This window comes from Schistocerca serialis, chromosome 1, assembly GCF_023864345.2.
Source record: "Schistocerca serialis cubense isolate TAMUIC-IGC-003099 chromosome 1, iqSchSeri2.2, whole genome shotgun sequence".
NCBI classification, from domain to species: domain Eukaryota; kingdom Metazoa; phylum Arthropoda; class Insecta; order Orthoptera; family Acrididae; genus Schistocerca; species Schistocerca serialis.
The window spans coordinates 939,210,811-939,235,650 of NC_064638.1; positions in this window are offsets into that span (position 1 = coordinate 939,210,811).

The following is a 24,840-nucleotide window of genomic DNA, read 5'->3' on the forward strand; positions in this document are numbered from 1 at the left end:
AAGGGACAAGACCGTTGCCACCTTACAACTTGAGTTTATTTTATTTTTCCACTGTGTGTAGTTATTTGATGTTTCTTTTTGCTTCACACATGACTTCCATACACTGGTTTTAGGTGTTACTACTTCTTCTGAGAAAGAGAGGTTTATATCCGTCGAAACCTAGCTACAGATCTGAATAAACTCGTGATGTGCAAATGGAAGGCTGTATGATTCTCATTGGATCCATAATTCTACGTTTGCTGACAGTTCCCACGTTCAGTATTTTAAAGATGTGCCTCTGTAACCAACACAGACTGGACCCACACGGCATGTTTTATTTCAATTACTGTATATTACGTACTCCTAAAATATTTACTATTTCTCCTGAAACACCCAACATGGCGTCACAGCAGGCTAATATTAGTTGATGATCGAGTGAGGACTGAAGGTATTCACCTTGTTGCTGAAGCTCAATTTTTGACCATATTTGCTTCCTAATATAAAGGGCAGCCACATAAAACAGAGACAAATTACATAACGAGTATTGGGAGGATGTTGGTATTGCAGGAAGGCGCGTGTATAGAAGTGCCAACAATTAAGAATGAGAAAGGAACAGCGCGGACAATCACCACACTGCTATTTGCCTGTTAGACGTGCTCGACATGTCAACGAATTGCGTGTGCCTTCAACTTCACTACGGAGGTCGGGAAAGAGGAGGAGCTGTGTAGGGTCGTTTACGACTGTGACGGAAGTGTCAAGAAGTGAAATTCATGCGCCACTGTTTACTGTGTGTGGCGAACACACAAACAGCATGTCAAGCGCAAGTGCGTTTGCGTGGAATAAATGATTACGAGGTCAGGTGCCATTCAAAGACAGCAGTCAGCCAGCAGACGCTCATTGTGTCGTTACCCCTTCTGCCCCTGTGCGGTGAGTGCTGCCACGACAAAGGACTGAGGAGGACGGTGGAAAACAATGGTTCAAATGGCTCTGAGCACTATGGGACTCAACTGCTGAGGTCATTAGTCCCCTAGAACTTAGAACTAGTTAAACCTAACTAACCTAAGGACATCACAAACATCCATGCCCGAGGCAGGATTCGAACCTGCGACCGTAGCGGTCTTGCGGTTCCAGACTGCAGCGCCTTTAACCGCACGGCCACTTCGGCCGGCGGTGGAAAACATTCGGCTCACGTTTGGCATCAGTCACGGTACCGATCACGCGATCAAGACAGCATGTGAAGTTCCGGGAAATCCGCACGCACTTGACTTCCCACAGCCTGACGGAGAAATAAAATTTTCACTGAATGTCGACATAATTGCAGCACCTGGAATGGTATCACGATGAAGAATATCGTTTCCAGCCGCGTACTGCCGCTGGAGACGAAACATCGTATCACCACTTTGAACCGAAAAGCAAGCATCAGAGCCAAGAAAGGGGTCACGTGGACTCACCCCAGCGAAAAATTCTTAGGTGTGAACGCCAGCTCTGGGAATGTCATGACGACCTGTTTCATTGACTGCAAAGCCCGTTGCTCATTTATTTTCTGGAATACAGCGCCACAACTAACGCACAGCGGTACGTGGATACTTTGCAAAATTTGAAGCACGCCATGAAGTCCAAACTCCCAGGTTTGTTGACGGGGGCATCAGTCTGTTGTAGGTTAATATCCGTCCACATATTGCCAACTTTTTTTCGGCAACGGTATAGAAGCTTCACTGGGAAGCCCTTGTACAGCCTACATACAATCCCGATCCCTCCACATGCGATTTCCATATCTTTGGAGCCCTGAAGGAAGAAGTTTGCGGCCGTGGATTTTCTTCGGACGAAGATGTGAATGCCATGGTTTCGTAGGCAACAGAAAACATTTTTTCATGAAGGCAAAGAACGTCTTGTCTCACAGTGGGATAAATGTATAGACAGTTATGGTGACCACTTTTGAAATAATAAACAGTTTACTTCTTTTTTTCTTTCATTTGCCAACCCTTAATACATTAGTGAGGAACACAATAAAATGAAGACAGAGAATGCTTATACACATGTCACGACAAGACTCATTGCTGAAAACTGCAGTCGAAAGAATGATGGTAGGGAAGAATCGCTGGGGGAGGTCTTGTGTATTAGACAGATCCTCGATGATGTGGGATGCCACTGTTATACTGAAATGAGAGAATAGCTAACGAACGATGAGAATGAATATATGCATCAAAGCACGCTTAGGGGGAAGACCAAAACAACAACGATAAAGTACAAAGTGGGCTTTCACGACCTGCGTTTACTTTTGTTAAAAATTTCTTACTGAGAGGTCGTGGTTGATTGATAAAATTATCAGCTAAAGTTTCGTCTGCCACAAGTTTCTTCAGAGATTGCAGCGTTTCATTTCTGAAGCGTCTGCCAGAAACTAAATAATTTTACGCATCCACTAATGCTTTATCACTGAAGATGTCTCCCGCGGACGGGGATGAAACCCACGGTGTCCCACCCTGAAGGTGGTCGCATCAGTGTGAAGAATATGATGTGATAATGGTACATACAGTACAAACTTCATTTTATGTTAGGTTAATTGCAAATAATAATTAATAATTTCGTTTACAAAAATATTAAAAAACATTCCTTCAGCTCGTTATACGCTGTGAGATAACTCTGAAAAAGAAAAAACGATGCCTGCTTTTACAGAAGACTGCTAAAATGGTCCTCTCAACAACGCACGTGACTACATGGAGATAAGTATTTGACAACGTGAATTTTTAGGATTCTGTCTCCTATTGCAGTATTGTACGTGGACTGACACTGAATTATGTAGAATTTGTGTGTTTAAGAAGCCAAGAATGGAGAATATGTTCAGATATTGACTAATTACAAAAGAAAAACGCGAGTAAAGTGATTTTTACTTTATATTTCTCTGCATCTTTCAATACTCTGTGTTCAAAGAAAAGAATAATTCAGTGCCTGTGCTCATGATCTGTTCTCCAGTGGAAAAATAAGCCGTACGGCGTAATGGCCAATGTTGCTTCTTGCACTCCAATGGCTACCCAAAAATGGTATTAAGAATACAGTGAAATCTAAACATCGCGTAATTCCCAGCGTTGAAGTATATAAACAGTCTTCACTATAGGCCATTAATATTGCTACACCAAGAAGAAATGCAAATGATGAACGGGTATTCATTGGCCAATTAATTATACTAGAACTGACATGTGATTACATTTTCACGCAATCTGGGTGCATAGATCCTGAGAAATCAGTACCCAGAAAACCACCTCGGGCCCTAATAACGGTCCTGATACGCCTGGGCATTGAGCCAAACAGAGCTTGGATGGCGTGTACAGTTACAGCTGCCCATGCAGCTTCAACAGGATACCACAGTTCATCAAGAGTAGTCACTGGCGTATTGTGACGAGCCAGTTGCTCGGCTACCATTGACCAGACGTTTTCAATAGGTGAGAGATCTGCGGAATGTGCCGGCCAGGGCAGCAGTCGAACATTTTCTGTATCCAGAAAGGCCTGTACAGGACGTGCAACATGCGGTCGTGCATTATCCTGCTGAAATGTAGGGTTTCGCAGTGATCGAATGAAGGGGAAAGCTACGTGTCGTAACACATCTGAAATGTAACGTCCACTGTTCAAAGTGCCGTCAGAGCGAACAAGAGGTGAACGAGATGTGTAGCCAATGGCACCCCATACCAACAAGCCGGGTGATATGCCAGTCTGGCGATGACGAATACACGCTTCCAATGTGCGTTCACAGCGATGTCGCCAAACACGGATGCGACCATCATTATGCTGTAAGCAGAACCTGGATTCATCCGAAAAAATGACGTTTTGCCATTCGTGCACCCAGGTTCGTCGTTGAGTACACCATCGCATGCGCTCCTGTCTGTGTTGCAGCGTCAAGGGTAACCACAGCCATGGTCTCCGAGCTGATAGTCCATGCTGTTACAAACGCCGTCGAACTGTTCGTACAGATGGTTGTTGTCTTGCAAACGTCCCCATCTGTTGACTCAGAGATCGAGACATGGCTGCACGATCCGTTACAGCGATGCGAGTAAGATGCCTGTCATCTCGTCTGCTAATGATACGAGGCCGTTGGGATCCAGCACGGCGTTCCGTATTACCCTCCTGAACACACCGATTCCATATTCCGCCAACAGTCATTGGATCTCGACCAACGCGAGCAGTAATGTCGCGATACGATAAACCGCAATCGCGATAGGCTACAATCCGACCTTTATCAAAGTCGGACACGTGATGGTACGCATTTCTCCTCTTTACACGAGGCATCACAACAAAGTTTCACGAGGCAACGCCGGTCAACCGCTGCTTGTGTATGCGAAATCGGTTGGAAACTTTCCTCATGTCAGTACGTTGTAGTTGTCGCTAACGGCGCCAACCATGTGTGAATGCCCTGAAAAGCTAATCATTTGCGTATCACAGCATCTTCTTCCTGTCGGTTAAATTTCGCGTCTGTAGCACGTCATCTTCGTGGTGTAGCAATTTTAATGGCCAGTAGTCTCTGTCTCTAGAAACGTGTGTCTGGCTGTAAATAAAAAGTGAGCATTGGTGTTGATGTTGTAAGGTTCTAACAGAACACGAATACAATGTATCGGCAGCTCTGACTGGTAGCTGGGCAGGCGCGACCTGTCTGTACATGTACCTGCGTGTGGCCTCGCCAGGCGACTGAGGACGCCTCATTACGTAGCGCCTCCACAAACAAGCCACAGTCGCGCCACCGCGACCGCTGCCGCTGATCCGTCCCGGCGATTACTCGGCACGCGCTACCCTCACCGCCCCCGACGAGCGGAACGGACGCGTAAGCAACCAAAACGGCGATTATTTGGCGCGCTCCTGATGACTTATTGATGGCGCTCCCCTGGGCATTCCCCTAATGACGCTGCAGCAATAATCCTTTGGCCCGCCTCCCGCCACCCGTCTCTCGGGAGCCACGGACCACAGTCTGGCGGGATGTGCGGGTGGCAGGGGCGGGGGGGGTGGATAGGGTGGGGGCAGGCAGGGTGCTGGCCATATGTCGTTGTGTGCAATTAAGCTGGCGGGTTTCATTCCAGCGTCCTCCATACGCTCCCTGTCTAAAGGAAATACGACACTGGGAATTGCTTCTTCTACCATCACAGTCTATGCTGAATACACTACTGTTTACGAAAAAAGCAGCGCTTTAAATGTGACACGCGAACGATTGAAACTTATTGGGAACTGAAAGAAGAGTATAACATTTACATTTACATAACCCGCAAAGCAAGCTCATCTAGCACGTCGGGCAGAACAACGAGTTACTCCGAGGCCGCACAGTACGGACTCTAGCCTTGATATTAGTTCATTTGTCGCACAAGTTTCTTCGGTTACGCCGTATCGGGCTAAAGCTATTCATCCATGATTAAACCTTTCGCAGCCACCGACCAACTGGGATTGTGATTGTTACGTTTCATCCTCTGATCTGCATAGTCCCACGCATTTTCTGTGGAATTAAGTTCGGGTGTTGTAACGAGCCAGTCGAAATGAAAGAGGATGCTTGAGTGTTTGCCAAACGAGTAACGTATGAGGGCAGTCCTGCGAATGAGGTGGCGCAGTGGTTAGACACTGGACTCGCATTCGGTAGGACGACGGTTCAATCCCGCGTCCGGCCACCCTGATTTAGGTTTTCCGTGATTTCCCTAAATCGCTCCAGGCAAATGCCGGGATGGTTCCTTTCAAAGGGCACGGCCGACTTCCTTCCCTGTCCTTCCCTAATCCGATGAGACCGATGACCTCGCTGTCTGGTCTTCTTTCCCAAAACAGCCAGCCAGCCAGTCCTGCGAATGTGGTTGTTATCATACAGCAAGGTTGGGGTATCCATCATGAAGATTTAGAAGAAAGGGCAACACTTTATCACAGAGAGTGGTGAAATAAGCTTCCTGGTTTATGTCTGTGGTAACTTTAAGGCGTGCGCCTAATTCATTGTGAGGAAAACTGCAGACCACCTCTGACCTGAACTACATTGTACACACACTATCTATCACTTGAGCCTTGTCCCGCAGTTACGCAGGGTCAGCCATCGTTAATCGGATTTGGCATGTTAATGTTTAAAGGGTGGCCGGATGCTTTTCCTGCCGCCACCCCGTACCCCCCCCCCCCCCCCCCCGGGACGGAATTAGTGTATCCCAACTGTCTGTGGCGAGTGTAATCCATGGAATATTGCAAATGTGTTGAGATGTCTGTGAGCCATGTAACTGAGGTTGAAACATGGGGACCAGCCCAGTATTCACCTAGTGTGATGTGGAAAACCGCCTAAAAACTACATCCAAGCTGGCCGGTACATCGGCCCTCGTCATTAATCCGCTAGGCGGATTCGATCTGGGGCCTGCACGCCTACCCGAGTCCAGGAAGCAGCGCGTTCGCGCTCTCGACTACCATGGCGGGTTACATCATCCACGCACTGCAAGTTCAAATTCGAATGGCTCTGAACTCTATGGGACTTAACACCTTGGGTCATCAGTCCCTTAGAACTTAGAACTAATTAAACCTAACTAACCTAAGGACATCATACACATCCATGCCAGAGGCAGGATTTGAACCTGAGACGGTAACAGCAGCGCGATTCCGGACTGAAGCGCCTAGAACGGCTCGGCCCCTGTGTCCAGTCACACAACAAGTTAAAAGTCTCATTGGGTCATCGATACATGCGACGCCTTGCATTATTTGAAGTGAAAGAAGACTAAGGTGTGACTCATCATGCCGTATTATACTCCTGCAGGTGGCTACCAACCAGTTTCCGTGTTTTTGGTCCATATGAAACATGCAGCTTCGTTTACCGCTGTGAGAAATGCCCTTTTACGTGGTAGACGAGTTGCGAGGGGTCTGCATTTGATAAAGAAACAATTCGTGTCGTGTTTTAAACCGATTTTCGTTCATAAGGCGTGAAACTCGCCTGCGATCCTTGTTGGTTAACATCTTTCTGTGATCTGTTCATACTCTATGTTACATGACTGGTATACCATTCCTTGAAGATATGTTGGACAGTCTGCGATGGTACACTTAAGAAATTGGGCAACTTCATTCGCTGTTTGGTCAAGGGGCCGGTCCAGATAAGATAGTTCCTCTCAGCAACTGTGTCACCTCTCCACTTCCATCCATCTTACTGTGATATACAACCGACTGACGCATACACACGGCTTCGTTGCCAAGAGCTACTGTCAGCGGTGGAGGGTCACATGACCGCCTGTGTCAGTTCTACACCACCTCCAGCTCAAGCAGATGTCCAGTATTCTGGCTGGTGAACTTATGTGTGGCGGAGGGGCTTTGTAGTACCATTACCTTTCTTATTTTTTTCTCTCTTCTACTCGCGAATGGTGGTGGAAGAATGACTAGTCTAATTTCAGCCGAAAACTATCCTAACTCCAGACACACAAGCACTTGTTGCTGCGGAGCTGGCATCCTCACCTGAGAAATCGAAGTCTATCCGTCGTTTGTCGGCTCTGCTGATATCGTATCGATTACAAGTATGCGAACAGTTTTGCCTGTCTTGAAACTGACGTCATATTATCTATAGCCTCTTCATGCACTTACAAGGATGACTTCGACAGGCGACTTGAGGCTGATGAGTTGATGCTCAACAAGTTTCTGGAGGACCATGACCTCATGTGGAATACTGTCGGACTGATGAGGCCGAATTCCACACCTGGTGATTAGGCACAACTGCGTGTGCTGGCGGCGAGAAAACCCCACAGAGTACTGTTCCCAGTACCATGGGGTAATGGTGTGGGACGGTGTGACGTACGAAGATTTGATTATCCCATTCTTCCTAGAAGGTTACATCACGGGGGAAACCTACCTTGAGTTACCGAGGCATAATTTCCTCTTGGAATTTCAGAATAGACCAAACTTTGATGAACTGTGGTGGTAGCAAGTTTCTGCGTCGTCAGGTGCTCCGCCACACTTCGCCAAAACCGTCGGTGTTCTTGCATGAAGTGTTTCCTAAGCGCTGGACTGGCCGTTCGAGACCTATGGAATGGCCATTCAAGCGTTAGGGAGTGGCCAGTCCAACTCCCGACTTAGCCCCATCGCACTCTTTCCTTTGGCAATACCTTAAGGAAAAAAAGGTAATCATATTTCCGTTAACTAGAAGCTGCTTGAGGTGATGCTTCGGTGGACATGTGCGGGAAGGCGAACGAAAATGTTTCTGGGCATTTACACGCCTGTGTTGGCTTAGAGGGAGGACCTACCTTGAAAATCGGTGTCGTAACAATCACTAGCATGTGTGCGTTATTCCACTTTTGTAACCCTTACTAGCATTTAACAAGAAATAGCTATAATCAGTGACTGCCTAATTGAATCTGGCTAACCCTGGAAATACGAGCATCCAAAATCAGAAACAGATTCATGAAATGCTATGTTTACTGCAAATTTCTGTATAAAAAAAAATGTTCAAATGTGTGAAATCTTATGGGACTTAACCGCTAAGGTCATCAGTCCCTAAGCTGACACACTGAAACGTCCCATTAGAAAAATTGCACAAGACTGTGCTTAAACTGACACACAATATTTTTGGCGCAACGCAATCTGACTTTCAGTAATCCCTACAAAAGAATGGCCCTGACTAACATTAACCTATACGTTTCACAAATCACTTACCTCACAAAAATCTTCGTTACTCGAACTACTGCAATACAGCGAGCGCCACTACTGCCAGCTAAATGAAAGATTCAAACTACTGAAGGCACTAACTACTGATAGGCATAGTTAGCAAATGAAAGATTTTGATAGAGAACAAACAATTTATTTACCTTAATAGTGTTAAAAATGATTATATATATATATAGCAGTTCATGAGATCCATTCTTACAAATGTACTGCTTCTGATGGACACACATCCAGATCATCCGCTCTCAAAAATGCGCCATCTCACTTCCCCCCATCCACCACTGCTGGCGGCTCACCTCCAACTGCGCAACGCTACGCGCTGTTAACAGCCAACAGCCCAACACTACAATAACCAACAACAATGCAAACCAGCCACAGACTGCACACAGAACAGCCAGTGATTTTCATACAGAGCGCTACGTGGCGTTACCAATATAAAAACCTAAACAGCCTACTTACATAGCCCCCATGCTCCCCACAAGAAAATTTTACAAATTGTTTTGGGCAGTGGTCAATACTGATTTGAAAAAATTTTTCATAATTACAATAACAAAGAAATCAAATGCGTACACTTATTGATACAATGTTGGTCAAAAGGTAAAATTTTCTCAGAGTCCATAAAGACAGTCCTGATCGTTCATCACAGTAAAATTGCAGTGTTTTTTTTTTTTTTTTTTTTTTTTCAAAGGCTGAGCAGTAAAAGAAAATGCACACGGAAGTAGTGGATTTCCATGCAGTCTTGAACAAGTAGTATTGTCCTTCCAACGGAAAGACAGTGCTGACTCTTGACATGCAGACAGGTTATGGGCCACAACAGAGCAAACCCACAGCAGAGTCAGTCCAAGCTCAAGAATATTGGTAGGTAGGTCATCACAGAGCAGACCCACTGTAGTCCTGGTAGAGAGTATGGTATTGGTGGGCCACCAGAGGTGCAGACCCACTGCAGTCCTTGTAGAAATAATGGTATTGGTGGGTCATCAAAGGTGCAGACCCACTGCAGTCCTTGTAGAAATAATGGTATTGGTGGGTCATCAAAGGTGCAGACCCAGTGTAGTCCCTGTAGAGACGGCCAGCAGCCATCTGTTGCGACTGCGCAGGTGCACAATCACCATCGAAGAGTCTTGCAGAGAATATAGCAAGTCTATAAACCACCACTTGTGCACTCACAAGGTTTTTGGAATTGTCCTTAGAACCAGCAATGCTGTTAACCAGTCCCTTGCTGAATTATCAACACATGTGGGAGCACTAACAGTCCTCTTTTTTTCACATATTGTGCATACACTATGACCAACAGAAACGTGTGCATTGAAATGTAACTTACAAGTTACTTAATTTGATGAACTGGTGTGAATTACAATTTTATAACATAAGAATACAATAACAAAGGTACAAAACACATCATTAAAGAATATAATAGTACAGATAACATTTGTAGTAATATGGGCTTTACAAAAGAATCGAACTAACATATACATCAGTGTTACAGGAATTATGACATAAGTAAATACATAAAAGATCAGAATAACTTTTGAAACATCAACTTCACACATGAGCATTAAAACAAAACAGAATAAATAATCTGTAAACATCTTTACAAAGTAAATAACTTATTATTAATGCAAATTGTATCTGAGGATAACAGTATTCCTCATCATAGTGACTGTAGCTTAGTATTAGAAGAGAAAGAAATTCTATGAAACAGTACACAGAGACAGGAAGAAAACAAATACACAAGGGTACACAAGCACATTGTGCGATAACACAAAAGGAAAGGACAGGATTTGTTTTCAGTGTAACATTTGGTACTGCAGTCCAACCCAAAACTTCATTCGACAGATCGTCCCTCTTATTTTGACATTTCCTCCAGCCAAAAGAAAAAAAAAAAAAAAAAAAAAAACAAAGAAAAAAAAATCCCTATCGAAGCATGCTTTCTGTATTCTGTTCACATCCTCTTTAAAAATACTTTTTCTCCACTGTACACTACTTTTTTGGCCATACCACTTTTATATAGCTTCTCAATTCATTTCTTCCAATCCATCACAGTTAGTTTCTTATATAGTCTATCCCCTCTTAAGCTAACTTAAATCTACTGAGCTCAGATGCTAAGCTAAGGGACGATGCAATGCAGCAGCACAAAACAATTAACACAAACAGCAATGACGAAGAAATGCAAATTGGCAAAGCAAGCAGCAGTAAATGTAATAACTTATATCTAAACATGACAAAACCCACAAGCAGAAAAAATAGTACACTAAAGACAACAACACAGATAAGGGAAATGTATATTCACATCTTAATGTCTATATAATTGAAGTAGTGCACCACAAAAACTTATTCTACAAAAAATTACCGAGTAGTTGAAAAGAAAATTATGTATGCAGTTACTGTTATTAATCTCTTCTTATTGTTCTTTCCATTCCAAGTGCTCCTTTTTTGAAGAATGTGGATCATAAAATTATTATTTAATACATCTGTTGACAGAAAGTTTTCACATTAGGAAATGCATTTAATTTTATTTCATAAAACCAATGCTGTAACACAGCTGGAAACCAGATATCAAATGAAATAAGCAACTATCTCAAGTGAAGCATAAAAATATAATTCAATAGTCATGTGGCATTTCATAAGTTAGTAGAAATTCTCTCAACTCTCGTAGAAAGGCACTTGTCATAATCAGGTGTGCAGATGTAAGAATATTTCCCATCAGTTCATTAGCATTTCAGTAAGTAGCACAAAGCACGTGCTCCACGGTATAATCATATGTTTCCAAGTTTGAGCGTGTCGTATTTCCGATGCTTTCTATAAAAAAATGTCAATAGCGAGGATAATGGCCTCTTTTTTTTTCCTCCACTTGTGCCTCTGAAAGGCACACACTAATGGCTTTTTTCCAGGCGACTGTTGCGCAGCTGGGTGCCCACGACACATTACGTAAAGGTGGTCACTTAACTTTCTTACCGAAATATTTACGTCAGTAGTGACAGTCTCATATAAAAATTTCACAGGTCGAGAATTTGCGTTTCAAATGTGTAGAAACAAAATCCTATCAATATAACATAATCCAAAAAATTTTCGGTGGCATTGTGATACATTCACGCATGTACACACATTTCATAACTCTTAAAGTACGATTCTCAGCTTATTGATCATAAACATACCTGAACAGCATAATATACATCGTCATCGCAATAATAACATCATAAAAGATCAATCACATCTCAGAATCGTTGCAGCTTCTTTCAATAATTTCAAGAGCTTCAATAAAGTCATCTACCTCAAACGTACTTCAAAAATCATGATCCCTTACCAAATACATCATTCTAAGCTCTCATATTATCACAATGGTTCCGAAAAAATATGAACAGTTTACAAAGTACATACAAAATACAATTTCATAAGTGTGAAGTTATCCAACTGTGTAATTACGTAAACATCTGTCACTGATGGAGTAAAAAACTGTTTGTTTTCCTGTTAAATAATCAGGCAGCTGTGTAATTCTGTGTTGGAGAAATATGGTAACAATGTGTAAAGCTGTATAAGCAAATACCATATTAGCTAGGGCTCCTTGTGCTTGCCACACACATGGTACACAAAGTAAGTGTGTACCCCCCTGAGGATTAATGTAATTATACCCTCAGCTGTTAGAGATTACAGCAATGGAATGAAATGTATCACGGAAAACTTTCTTTGTAATTCAAAAATCTTGAAAAATAAATGGTTTAAGTACAAAATTAATCACTCAAATGCGTGTCCTGTAGCGCTAAATGTGCGTCTTGCTGTAAGATAATTCGGTGGAACTGTCGTAGTTATCGTCCTCTGTAAGCAAAGTTCTGCTGAAGTCAATGTACTTACCTCATCATAAACGAAAGTGAAATGCTTTGCGTATAGATATCGTAGTTATTACGTACCTTAACGTGATCAAGAAAGTACTATAATGTAACGTATTGTTGTGCTACGAAAAAGGCTGTCTCATTGTAGCTATACCACAAAAGTTACTACTAAAACATCTTTTACTTTCCAGAATAATACAGAAAGACTGTGCAGATATAAAACAGATACAGCGCAAAAGCAATAATATAAATTGTGTCACTGATTAGTAGCGTTGTGGTATAATCATGTAGCTGTCAAAGAAACCAAATACTAAGTCATCTTTAATCTCACAGAAAGTACTTCAAATAAAGAATGTCTTTTCAAGTAAACCAAAATGTTGCATTAAAATGTCATTAGCAGTATATGCTCTAAGTATGTAAGCCTTATAGTCGTTACGTAATCGTGCAACTAACGAGCAAGAATGTACAAATAACAACACTGTGTCGTCTGTTCACTATAACAATGCATTCGTAATTTCTGTTTAAATAAGTTCTCTTGGTTCTTGACTGGATATTTAACTTAAAACATTGTTGCATGGTAACAGTTTCTTAAGTCTGACAAAGCATACTAGAAATGTGAAGTGAAAAGTTTTATGGAAAAGACAAAGTTAAAAAGCAGATTATCTTTCAATAAACGGTTTTACATGTGAAATGTGGTGTACACGTTTACTCTTCCTAGTACGCAGTGTTTCAACTTCAACGCAATTATCACGTGGTATACGTCTGTAAAGAATACTGGAATTTTTCTCAAGGTTAGCGTCTATGTTATTTTTCTCTGAGCCAGCCGGCGCACACGGCTGCCTGCGACGCGAGTTATTGTCTGTCTCTTTGTTGGCGCGCGCCGTTATTAGGATTAGGAGACCTAACTTCTACAAATTCACCTTGTCGAGAGGGCCCAACCCTGTTTGAATCTCGCCAGTTCTGATGAAATTCAGGTCTGTCGTAATGATTATATCGTCTGTCGTCATGTCGGTAATTTCTGTAATTAATTTCTTGTCGGTCACGTGGTGGAGAGTCGTAACTGCGCGGAGGACCATTGTGTCTGAAGTTATTCTGTCTCCCTTGATAATAATTGTTTTGTTTCCCATATTGTCTGTTTCTAAGGTTGTCTTTGTTGCATTCATTACTAAGCAAATGCGATCTTTCTCTGTAATTATTACTACTCTGCCAACGGTTGTCATACGGGTGGTGTCTGTTTTGGTCACGATTTGCGTTGTAAGAATAGCCTTGTCGTGTCCAATTATTATTCATTTCATCGCGGAATTGCGACAGATGTGATCTGTAATTGTTGTGTTCCTGTTTTCGCGTTCCGCGATTGTCAGTGTCAATTTCTAATTCTTGTAAGAGTCCCTGAAAAGCTTCAATGTCGTCTTTGCAACGTCCTGCCAAAATAATATGTCGTAAATGTTGAGGTAATTTGATTAAGCAAATGCGAATGAGTTTATTTGATTATTTAGCTGATTCTTGTGCAACATGTCTTCAAAATATTTTGCAAGACTGGAAAATTCAGATTGTTCGAAATGTTTCATCATTATGATGCTATGTTTTACTCAGTCTTGTGTAGCTTGAGACCAATATGCTGAGAGGAAGGCATGATAAAATTCCCCTTCACTGTGGCAATCGTGAATGACCGATCGCATTCTTACAGCTGGTTCATTCTCTAAATAGCCACACATAAATTCTAAACTGTGCTCTAATGACCAGTTGGGAGGAAAATAATGAGAGAATTGATGAAGCCACACTTGTGGATGAATGTCGTTGCCGGAACTCTTAAATGTTTTGAATTTATGTATTGTAATAAAGAGCTTATAGTCAAAATCATCGTGTCAGCGAGTCACATGTCGGTCATTGTCACGTCGTTTCGGCGGTTCCATCTCAAAATTCGGTGTACCTTGCCAATTTCTTTCATAATTTCCGAAGTACCTCGTGTTATTATTTTGTGGCTGTTCCGTACTTCTATGTCCCTCTTCCCGTATTGGAGCACAAGTGTCCTCTGAAATACGAAATTCTTGTATTACCTATGCCAGCTGAACTTGTGCTTCCCGGATTTCTCTTTGGTGTTGCGTATTAATTTGATTCTGATTTTGTTTGAATTTCCTAATTTGGTCGCACTCTTCTGTGTCATTAAAGACTACCGGTTTTGTGTCATTCAGATTATCATCTACCTTCGTAGATAATTTATTTAGCTGATCCGAACGTTCAACTACTTTCTCTGATAATGAACTAATTTCCTCCATGTGTCTTTCTGAACCAATTTTCAGAGAATCTACTGTGTCCTTTAAGTTTTCCTGAGTTTTTGCAAGTTGCGTAACCGAATCGGTAGATGCAACTGAGTCAATTTTAGCTTGCAATGTGTCGTGATTTTCATGAACAATAGTTTGCAGTTCCTTTATGGCTGCTTCGTGATTCTGTAATGCATTTTGGAAATGCTCACAAATTTGTGTTTTTACGTCATTACAGATTTTTTGACATTTCGCTTCGATTTTATGTAACTCAGTAGTTAAATCTGCACGTGTTTCTTCAAGCGTGGTGTCTAACTTCCGAAGATTTTGTTCCAGTGTGTCTAACTTTTGAAGCTTTTGCTGTGGTTGTCTCTGATTTTGTTCCATTGTGTCCAACTTTTGAAGATTTTGTTCCATTGTGTCTAACTTTTGAAGCTTCTGCTGTGTTTGTCTCTGATTTTGTTCCATTGTGTCTAACTTTTGAAGATTTTGTTCCATTGTGTCTAACTGTTGCTGTGTTTGTCTCTGATTTTGTTTCATTTGCTGCATTAATTGCAATAATAATGTATTAGTGTCTGGAATCTGTTCCTCTATGCTTTTCGGCAGTGCATTTGCACCGGCAACATTCACATTTTGACGAGCATAAAATGTGTCTTGACTTATTTGAGAAAACGGTGAGGACCCAGAACCTGAGTCTACAGTATTTGCAATATTGTGTTCTGTCATTTCGGATTCCTGAGGCGAGCTGTTGCCGACCGATCGATCGATAATGCTTCCCTGTTCACTACTTGTTTCACTGTCTACACCATTATTTGCCGCCCGCTCCATTTCCTCATGCACAATTACCAAATTACTAGTTTGAACATTAGTTAATTCATTACACACTATTATTTCTCAGTATACTTTGGAGCCTAGTGTTACGTTTTTCACACGCCATTATTGTCACAATATTTCACACGATAACACAGAAAAGCACAATTTGAAGAGCAAAAATAAGAGAACACATTAACATAGCACAAAAAATAATATCTAGTTAATCGCAAGCGCATCTGCGAAATACTTGGTGCAAATTAACATGCATTCTACAACTGTTTTACTGTACAACAATGAAAGAGTGCAACTACAAAGGAGATTCTCTCTACAATTACGCGCTAGCAATAAACAATAGCTACACTAATTACACAAACTACAAGAAAAAAATCAGAAGACTCCAGTGAGGTATCCTTGGCTAAGGGTCGACATATGAAACGTCCCCTTAGAAAAATTGTACAAGACTGTGTTTAAACTGACACACAATATTTTTGGCGCAACGCAATCTGACTTTCAGTAATCCCTACAAAAGAATGGCCCTGACTAACATTAACCTATACGTTTCACAAATCACTTACCTCACAAAAATCTTCGTTACTCGAACTACTGCAATACAGCGAGCGCCACTACTGCCAGCTAAATGAAAGATTCAAACCACTGAAGGCACTAACTGCTGATAGGCATAGTTAGCAAATGAAACATTTTGATAGAGAACAAACAATGTATTTACCTTAATGGTGTTAAAAAATGATAATATATATATAGCAGTTCATGAGATCCATTCTTACAAATGTACTGTTCTGATGGACACACGTCCAGATCATCCGCTCTCAAAAATGCGCCATCTCACTTCCCCCCATCCACCACTGCTGGCGGCTCACCTCCAACTGCGCAACGCTACGCGCTGTTAACAGCCAACAGCCCAACACTACAATAACCAACAACAATGCAAACCAGCCACAGACTGCACACAGCACAGCCAGTGATTTTCATACAGAGCGCTACGTGGCGTTACCAATATAAAAACCTAAACAGCCTACTTACAACACTACTTAACCTAAATTATCCTAAGGACAAACACATACTCCCATGCCCGAGGGAGAACTCGAACCTCCTCTGCGACCAGCCGACAGTCCATGACTGCAGCGCCCTAGACCGCTCGGCAAATCCCGCGCGGCTCTGTATAGGAGTTGATCGTGGTCAGAAGATAAAAGTTAAGTGACTGCTGAGGTTGAGCTGCATAGATCCATAGTTAGGAGTTTGTCAGGTCTGTAGAACATGTCATAAAACACGAATACGTGTTACATATTTTTTTAAAAAAGGAAGATGTTAAGGTTCCTTCCACAAAATTTGAATGAAATAGTTATCTAAGACAGTCTTAAACATATTGACATTTAAGCAATACTAACAAATGTGTTATAAAACACTGAGGTGCACATAACAATTTTTAGGATGTTGTAGCTGGGCCTCATCAAAAAGAAAATTTATCTTCGTTGATCACATTACTACACTGATGATTTGCAGAAGTACTTTATGTAATACTCGCGTTATTTCACATTTTAACAATATATACGTTAACTGAAATAGAAAAAAAATCGAAATACTCTAAAACTGAACTTTATTAAAAGCTAAGCTCTTCATATCTGCTGGCAAGTTATTGAATAATGGATAAATTACTGGATCAAAGTATTTACATCTTTACTAGATTATTCTCATATATGGCCCTGTTTCCATGAACTGAGCTGTGATTTTGTGAAAAGGGGTTGATTACTTGGTTCAGATGGCTCTGAGCACTATGGGACTTAACATCTGAGGTCTTAGAACTACTTAAACCTAACTAACCTAAGGACATCACGCACATCCATACCTGAGGCAGGATTCGAACCTGCGACCGTAGTGGTCGCGCGGCTCCAGACTGTAGCGCCTAGAACCGCTCGGCCACTCTGGCCGGCGGTCGATTACTTATGACAAATTTAATTAAACATTAAATATACTGGAAAGCAGTAGTTAGTATATCCAGTTCCTTGAACAGGCCTGTGTAAGACATTTTTGAGTTCACATGACAAATAACGAGTATAGGGAGAAAAAGCTAAATGAAGAACACAACGTATCCTAGCGATAGAAAAACTGGGCAAATGTTGCGTCTGCTTGAAGGGAAGACACAATATAACCGTCCAAGGGGTAGACTTACATCTGACTGCAAAAAGGAAGGTTGCTGATAATGCAGAATTCAGCATTTAAGCTGACATGGTGAGGAAAGTTGTCTAACAACCGTATAAGTACAAGCTGAAGACTGATGGGCGAAACAACAGTAATGTAGACAGATTCATTAAAAGGAAGATGGCATTACATTTTTGACTTGTTTGATCAGAAATACCTATCGGACGTGGAATAACGGACTATAGTTCTTCAGATTTTTCTGCTTTACTTCCGTACAGATATATGCATTGTCGCACTCTGCGTTATATCTGTTATCTCTTTTGTTTTTCCACCATCTCAGGTCATTAATTGTATGGAATGGGTCAACAGGTTTATGGAATAATCGAGTACGCGCATGCAAATTGCCAACCACGCACATTCAGGCGCAGAAACAACGCATAAATTCTGTCTGCATACTGCACTTAGCCACTACAAGTTTGTTTACCAAACTAAATTAGATCTGAGCCCTCAATATGTATGCGTTGGTAAAGCCCATTTACTAGCGTACACATTCTGTCGAGTAGATGTACGGATGTATGGGCAGCAGTAATAGGCAAGAGGATGCAGGGAATTATTACTACCGTAATTTTAAGCCGTAATGTTACTACGGTCCGTTTACCTACATTTACTGACACGAACAAACGCTAAATGAAGAAACTCTCTATCAATTCCAGTCTGCAACCTGACAACTGTAGCAAATCAGTATTAACAATATTTTGCACACATTTACCATGTGATATGGAATGCTTTGTGGCTAAGAAAGTCACAGAATTTTTTCACTTTCAACAGGGAGTGTATTATTGTTTTCATTCCAAAGACTCGTTTGGTGTAGCTCTCGGCGGTACTCCACCGTGTGCGAGCCTTTTCATATCAGTGTAACAACTGCAATGTACGCTGATGAACCAAAACATTGTGAGGACCTGCTTAATAGCTTCTTTGTCCTTCTTTGGAACGAAATACATCATTGATTCTACGTATCACGGATGCGGCAGTTAGTTCGTAGGTTTGTGGAGGTATGTTGCATTAAATGTCTATGCACAGGTCATGTAATTAGCGTAAATAACGAGCCACTGATTTGCGCTCGCGGTGATGGCGCCCGATAGCGATCCAGATAGGTTCCATAGGATTTACATGGGACGAGTTCATTATAATGCTCATCAAACTACTTTAGCACAGTGATGGCTCCGAGACACGGCGAATTATGCTACTGAAAGACGATGTCGCCGTCGGGGAAGACATCGAATGTGAAAATACTTGGTGGTTCGATGAACCCTCTGCCAGGTACTTACATGTGATTTGCAGAGTATCTATGTAGATGTGGATGTAGAAGGGGTGCAGGTGGTCCGGAGATGCCAGCGTGTGTTGGACTACCACCATTTGTCCCACGCAGGTGCAGGAGAAGTTCACCCACAGCACAATACTACCCCCACCAGCCTGCATCCGTGGCGCGCTCCACGTTTCATGCCGCCGTTCACCTCGATGACAGGGTTTGTGCAGACGATCATCGACCTATTGTAGGAAAAATTTTATTCACCAGACGAGCCGACACATTTCATTGATCGACGGTCGAATCCCAATGGTTCTATGCCCAATGTTATCGCAATTGATGATGTCATTGGGTCAACATGTGAACACGTGGGGGTGGTGTACTGCGGAGCTCCATGTTCAACAATGTAGGATGAACAGTGTGCTTCGACACACTTACGCGTGGACCAGCAATGTGCTCTTTTGTCAGAGATACCTCAGATCCCCATCTGTCCCACTTTACAGAGCTGACAAGCCGTCGACCCCCAAGTTCTGAGAAGAGTCGTGGACGTCCAATCATTTAGCGCCTAGCAGTAGTTTCACTGTCCTTCTACCTCTTTCCGTAGATGCTCACGACAGTAGCTCGTGAACATTCGACCAGCTTCACCATTTTCGAGATTGTCGTTCACAGGCTCTGTGTAATAACAAAATGGCGTTTGTCAAAGTCGCATATCTCAATGGATTTCCCCATTTGCAGCCCATATTTTCGCTAGGGCGACCCCTCGTCTGTGTCTGCTCCGCTTACATACTTTTGTTACCGTGTCACGTGCTCACAACACCACCAGGTAGCATTCAACGTCGCTTTGGCAAAGACGGCTGCCGCTTGGACTCTGAAGGCATCCTCGGCTCGTTTCGGCGGATGGTTGGTTTGGTGAAGGCAACTAGCATCGCACATGAGATGCAGGCTAAGCTGTCTACTTGTAGCATCGTACTCAGTGTTGATCGCTGTCCATGGAAGTTGAGCAAGGGCATCGTTTTGGTGCAAGACAATGCCCGTCCACATGTGGCGGATCAGACCAAATTTCTCATCACTTCTTTTCGATGGGAAACTCTAGATCATCCTCCATACAGCCTAGATCTTGCGCCCAGTGACTACCATCTGTTCCTGCACTTGGAGAAACACCGGGGCGGTCAGCGTCTTCAAGACGATGACGAAGTCAAAACAGTGGTGATGCAGTGGTTGACAAGTCAGGCGGCAGACTTCTATGGGGAGGGTATTCAAAAACTGGTACAACTTTATGACAAGTGCCTCAATATTGACGAAAATTATTTAGAAAAGTAGATTAAGTTACAGGCTATCATGTAAAAATAAAATCATTGAGATATCTTAGCACGTCTTTTTTTAATTTCAAAATGGTACTTACTTAAAAAACACGCCATTTATATCTGGCAAGTTGAAATCACCCCTATTACAACGGCATGACCAGGAAAAGTATTAACGATATTCTGCACGTTCTGGCTGAAGCTTTCTACCACTGGATCTCCTGCTCCGGGCAGTCTATAAAAGCATCCGATCACCATTTTTGACCGATCTTTGATACTTAACTTCACCCATATTAATTCACAAGTGTAAGATTTTATCTAATTCTTTACTGCAATAAACCCTCCGCCACCAATGGCGACTAACATATCCATACGGTAAATACTCCAGTTTGAACTTAGGATTTCGTTTTCATTATCGTCTGGTTTCAACCAACTTTCTGTTGATAATACTATCTGTGCATTATAACCTTTAGTAAGCGCTACTAATTTTGAGACCATTCCTTGGATGCTCCTGCAGTTTACTAAAATGATATTAAACTTTTCCTTTTCTGATCTGCTACAACGAACGTTTTCTGAGGACACTGTGGCTAATTTATCAGGCAAATCGCCTTTGATCCCAAGGGAGGGTTTCTCTAACCTATAAAAGCCCCACATACACGCCACATGTAATCCAATACACTATTAGCTACTTCCTGCGTGCAGTGCGCGCCAGGCCTATTGAGGGGAACCGTACAATACTGGACAGTTGCTTTGATTCTGGTGTGACGTAGGCCACCCATGTTTCATCGCCCGTAACAATTTGGCTTAATAAATCATCACCGTCGTTGTGGTACCGGTCAAGAGAAGTCAGTGCACTGTCTAAACGTTTGATTTTGTGCACATCCGTCAAAATTTTCGGTACCCAACGTGCGCACAATTTTCGGTAATTCAAGTGCTCGCTCACAATGCCATACAAAACACTACGAGAAACATTAGGAAAATCATCCCGCAAGGAGGAAATCATAAAGCGTCTGTTTTCTCTCACCTTATTGTCCTCTTCCTGCACCAAACTTTCATTAACGACCGAAACGCCCGCTACGTTGTTCATCGTGCACATTTGTGCGGCCACCTTTAAATGCTCTTACACACTTTCTTACCATTCCATCACTCATAATGTTTTCTCCGTAAACTGTACAGATCTCGCGATGAATATCGATCGCTTTTAGGCATTTATCACCAAGAGATCTTATAACAGCCCGTACTTCACAGTAGGCGTGACTCAAGATTATAGGAGGCATCTTAAACACTCAGTACACAACGTAAACAAGGAAGAACCAGACTTTAATGGTGTCAGTGCGTAAATTAAGCTACAGGCTTTGATGTAAAAATTAGAATATTAAGATATCTTAGCACGTCTTTTTTTTTATTTCAAAACGTTACTTACTTAAAAAAAAAAAAAAACACGCCTCGTAGGTTAAGAGTGTCATACTATCAAAACTGGTGCCGGAGACAGGGGTTCGTGTGACGTTATTCTGAATGTCTTGTCGAAAAATCACTTTGAGCAGATAGTTAGAGAAGCAACTCGTGAGGGTCACTTCTTAGACCTCCTGGCAACAAACAGACCTGAACTTATCGAATTAGTTAACGTAGAGGAACGTAGCAGTGATCGTAGGGCTGTGATAGCATCTATGATAACAGGTCTGACAAAGAATGTTAAGAAAGGCAGGAAGATATTTTTGCTTAACAAGAGCGACAGGATACAAATTTCAGAGTATCTCAGCAGTCAGCATCAAATATTCGGTGGTGAGGAGCGAAGACGTGGAAAACAAAAGGGAAAAAATTAAAATGAATCCTGCTGTATTCCGTAGACAATTATGTTCCGATTAACGTATTAACGGTAGGAAAAACCCACCATGGTTTTACAAAAATGGTTCAAATGGCTCTGAGCACTATGCGACTTAACTTCCGAGGTCATCAGTCGCCTAGAACTTAGAACTAATTAAACCTAACTAACCTAAGGACATCACACACATCCACGCCCGAGGCAGGATTCGAACCTGCGACCGTAGCGGTCACGCGGTTCCAGACATGGTTTTATAGCCGTGTTAGAAAATTGCTATGTAAACAAAGAGAACTTAATCTCAGATTCGCCTGCCGGGGTGGCTGAGCGGTTCTAGGCACTACAGTCTGGAACCACGCGACCGCTACGGTCGCAGGTTCGAATCCTGCCCCGGGCATGGATGTGTGTGAAGTCCTTAGGTTAGTTAGGTTTAAGTAGTTCTAAGTTCTAGGGGACTGATGACCTCAGAAGCTAAGTCTCATAGTGCTCAGAGCCATTTGAACCAATCTCAGATTTAAGAGAAGTAAAAACCTAACTGACAAACGAAAGCTGAACGAAGCGAAAGTGGGCCTAAGGAGAGCAATGACAGAAGCATTCAATGACTTTGAAAGTAAAACTTTGTGAACAGATCTGATTACGTTTGATTCGTAAGTAAAATCAGTAAGTGGGTCAAAATAATCTATTCATTCACTTAGTCACCTTACTGGCATCGAAACGGAAGATAACAGAGAGAAGGCCGAAATACTAAATGCGGTCTTCGAAAATTGTTTTACCGCGTAAGATCGTAACACGGTCCGTTCTTATAATCGTCGTACGAACGTCGAAGTGGTAGACATAGAGATAACCGATCACGGAATAGAGAAACAACTACAATCGCCTAGTAGCAGATGAGCAGATGAGATACGTATAAGATTCTCCTCTTCTAGCAGCAATTTATTGTAGGTCGCCTGAGCAACGAAGGGGACGTAGCGACTGGAAGAAAGTGCAGGTAATTCCTGCTTTTAAGAAGGGACGTAGGACAGCTGCACACAATTATAGACCGATGTCGTTAACGTCAATCTGTTGAAGAATTATGGAACATCTTTTATGCTCGAGAATTATGACGTTCTAGGAGAAGGAAAATGTCCTCTATAAAAATCAACATGGATTCCGCAAACCGAAATCCTGCGAAACTCAGCTCGGAGCAGATTTGCGACTGTATTTAAGACTTCCTTGCAGACAGAACTCAACAGTCGCTCTTAAGAGATCAAATTCGACAGATGTAAAGGTCCTTTCCGTAGCACCTCAAGGAAGTGTGATAGGACCGCTACTGTTAACAATATACAAAAATGATCTAGTAGAAAGCGTCGGATGCTCTTTAAGGCTACTCGCAGATGATGCAGTTGTCTATAACAAAGTAGCAACGCTAGAAGAGATAACGATTTGCAGAATGGCCTCCAGAGAACTGATAAGTGGTGCAAACACGGTAGTTATCCTGAACATAAATGAATGTAACATATTGCGCATACATAGGAACAGAAATCCACAGCTGTATAGCTACATTATTGATGACAAACCGCTGGAAACAGTATCTGACATAAAATATCTAGGAGTAACGATCTAGAGCGATCTTGAGTGGAATGGCCACATAAAACAAATAGTGGGAAAAGCAGATGCCAGACTCAAATTCACAGGAAGAATTTTAAGGAAATGTAACTCATCCACAGACGAAGTGGCTTATAAGGTGCTTGTTCGACCGTTTCTGGAGTATTGTTCATCTATCTGTGACCTCTGCCAGATAGAACTGATAACAGTGACAGAGAAGATCCAACGAAGAGCGGCACGTTTCGTCATAGAATCATTTAGTTGGCACAAGAGCGTTACAGAGATGCTCAACAAACTACATTGACAGACGTCACAAGAGAGGCGTTCTACCTTACGGAGAGGTTTACTATTAAAATTTCGAACCAGCACTTTCCGGGAACTTATTACCTCCCCCCACATACGTCTCGCGTAATGACCATGAGGAGAAAATTCGGGATTTTAGAGCCAATACAGAGGCTTCCAGACAATTATTCTTCTCACGCGCTATTCGCGAGTGGAACAGGTTTGGAGGGCTCAGTTGGCGACACAAAAATTACCCTCCGCCACACACCATTAGGTGGCTTGCGGAATGTAGATGAAGTTGCTGGAGTAATTACGTTTGGTTAGTGGGTCTATACACTTTTCTCCAAATGTCGAAAGTCCATGAGAAGAAAATTCTACTTATTTGACACTTGTGACGGTTTTCTATGGGACTATTCCAGAAAAGGAAGAGAAAGTGGAAACACGAAGTGAAAAGAGTGCCACGCAGTTCTTTTCTACGTTTATCCCTGTGTAAACGTCGAGTAATGTGGATAAACTTTTGCTGTGCCGTCTGTACTGCCAGATACTGTAAGAACGTGAAGTGGGCAGTGTTCTGTAAGAGGTGACTTCTGAGGTGTACTGTCGTCACTTCTGAACGTCTGTATTAGTTTATTTCTGTAAATTCTCACATATTTCTCAGTATTTTCATGCATTCAATCTGCTGTGCTCTACACAGCACAGTTAAACCAGAACGCAGTTATCCCAATTGTGCTATCATTTTAGGAAATCCCGAAGCCATACAAAGAAGTCCTCTGCCTCGCTTGGCTTGTAAAGAATACATCCTGACGCGGTGGCCTGGCCTGGCGGTGATACATCAAAGTGCGGCAGTCAACGTGTTATCGAGCTTTTACCTGTAATACACTGC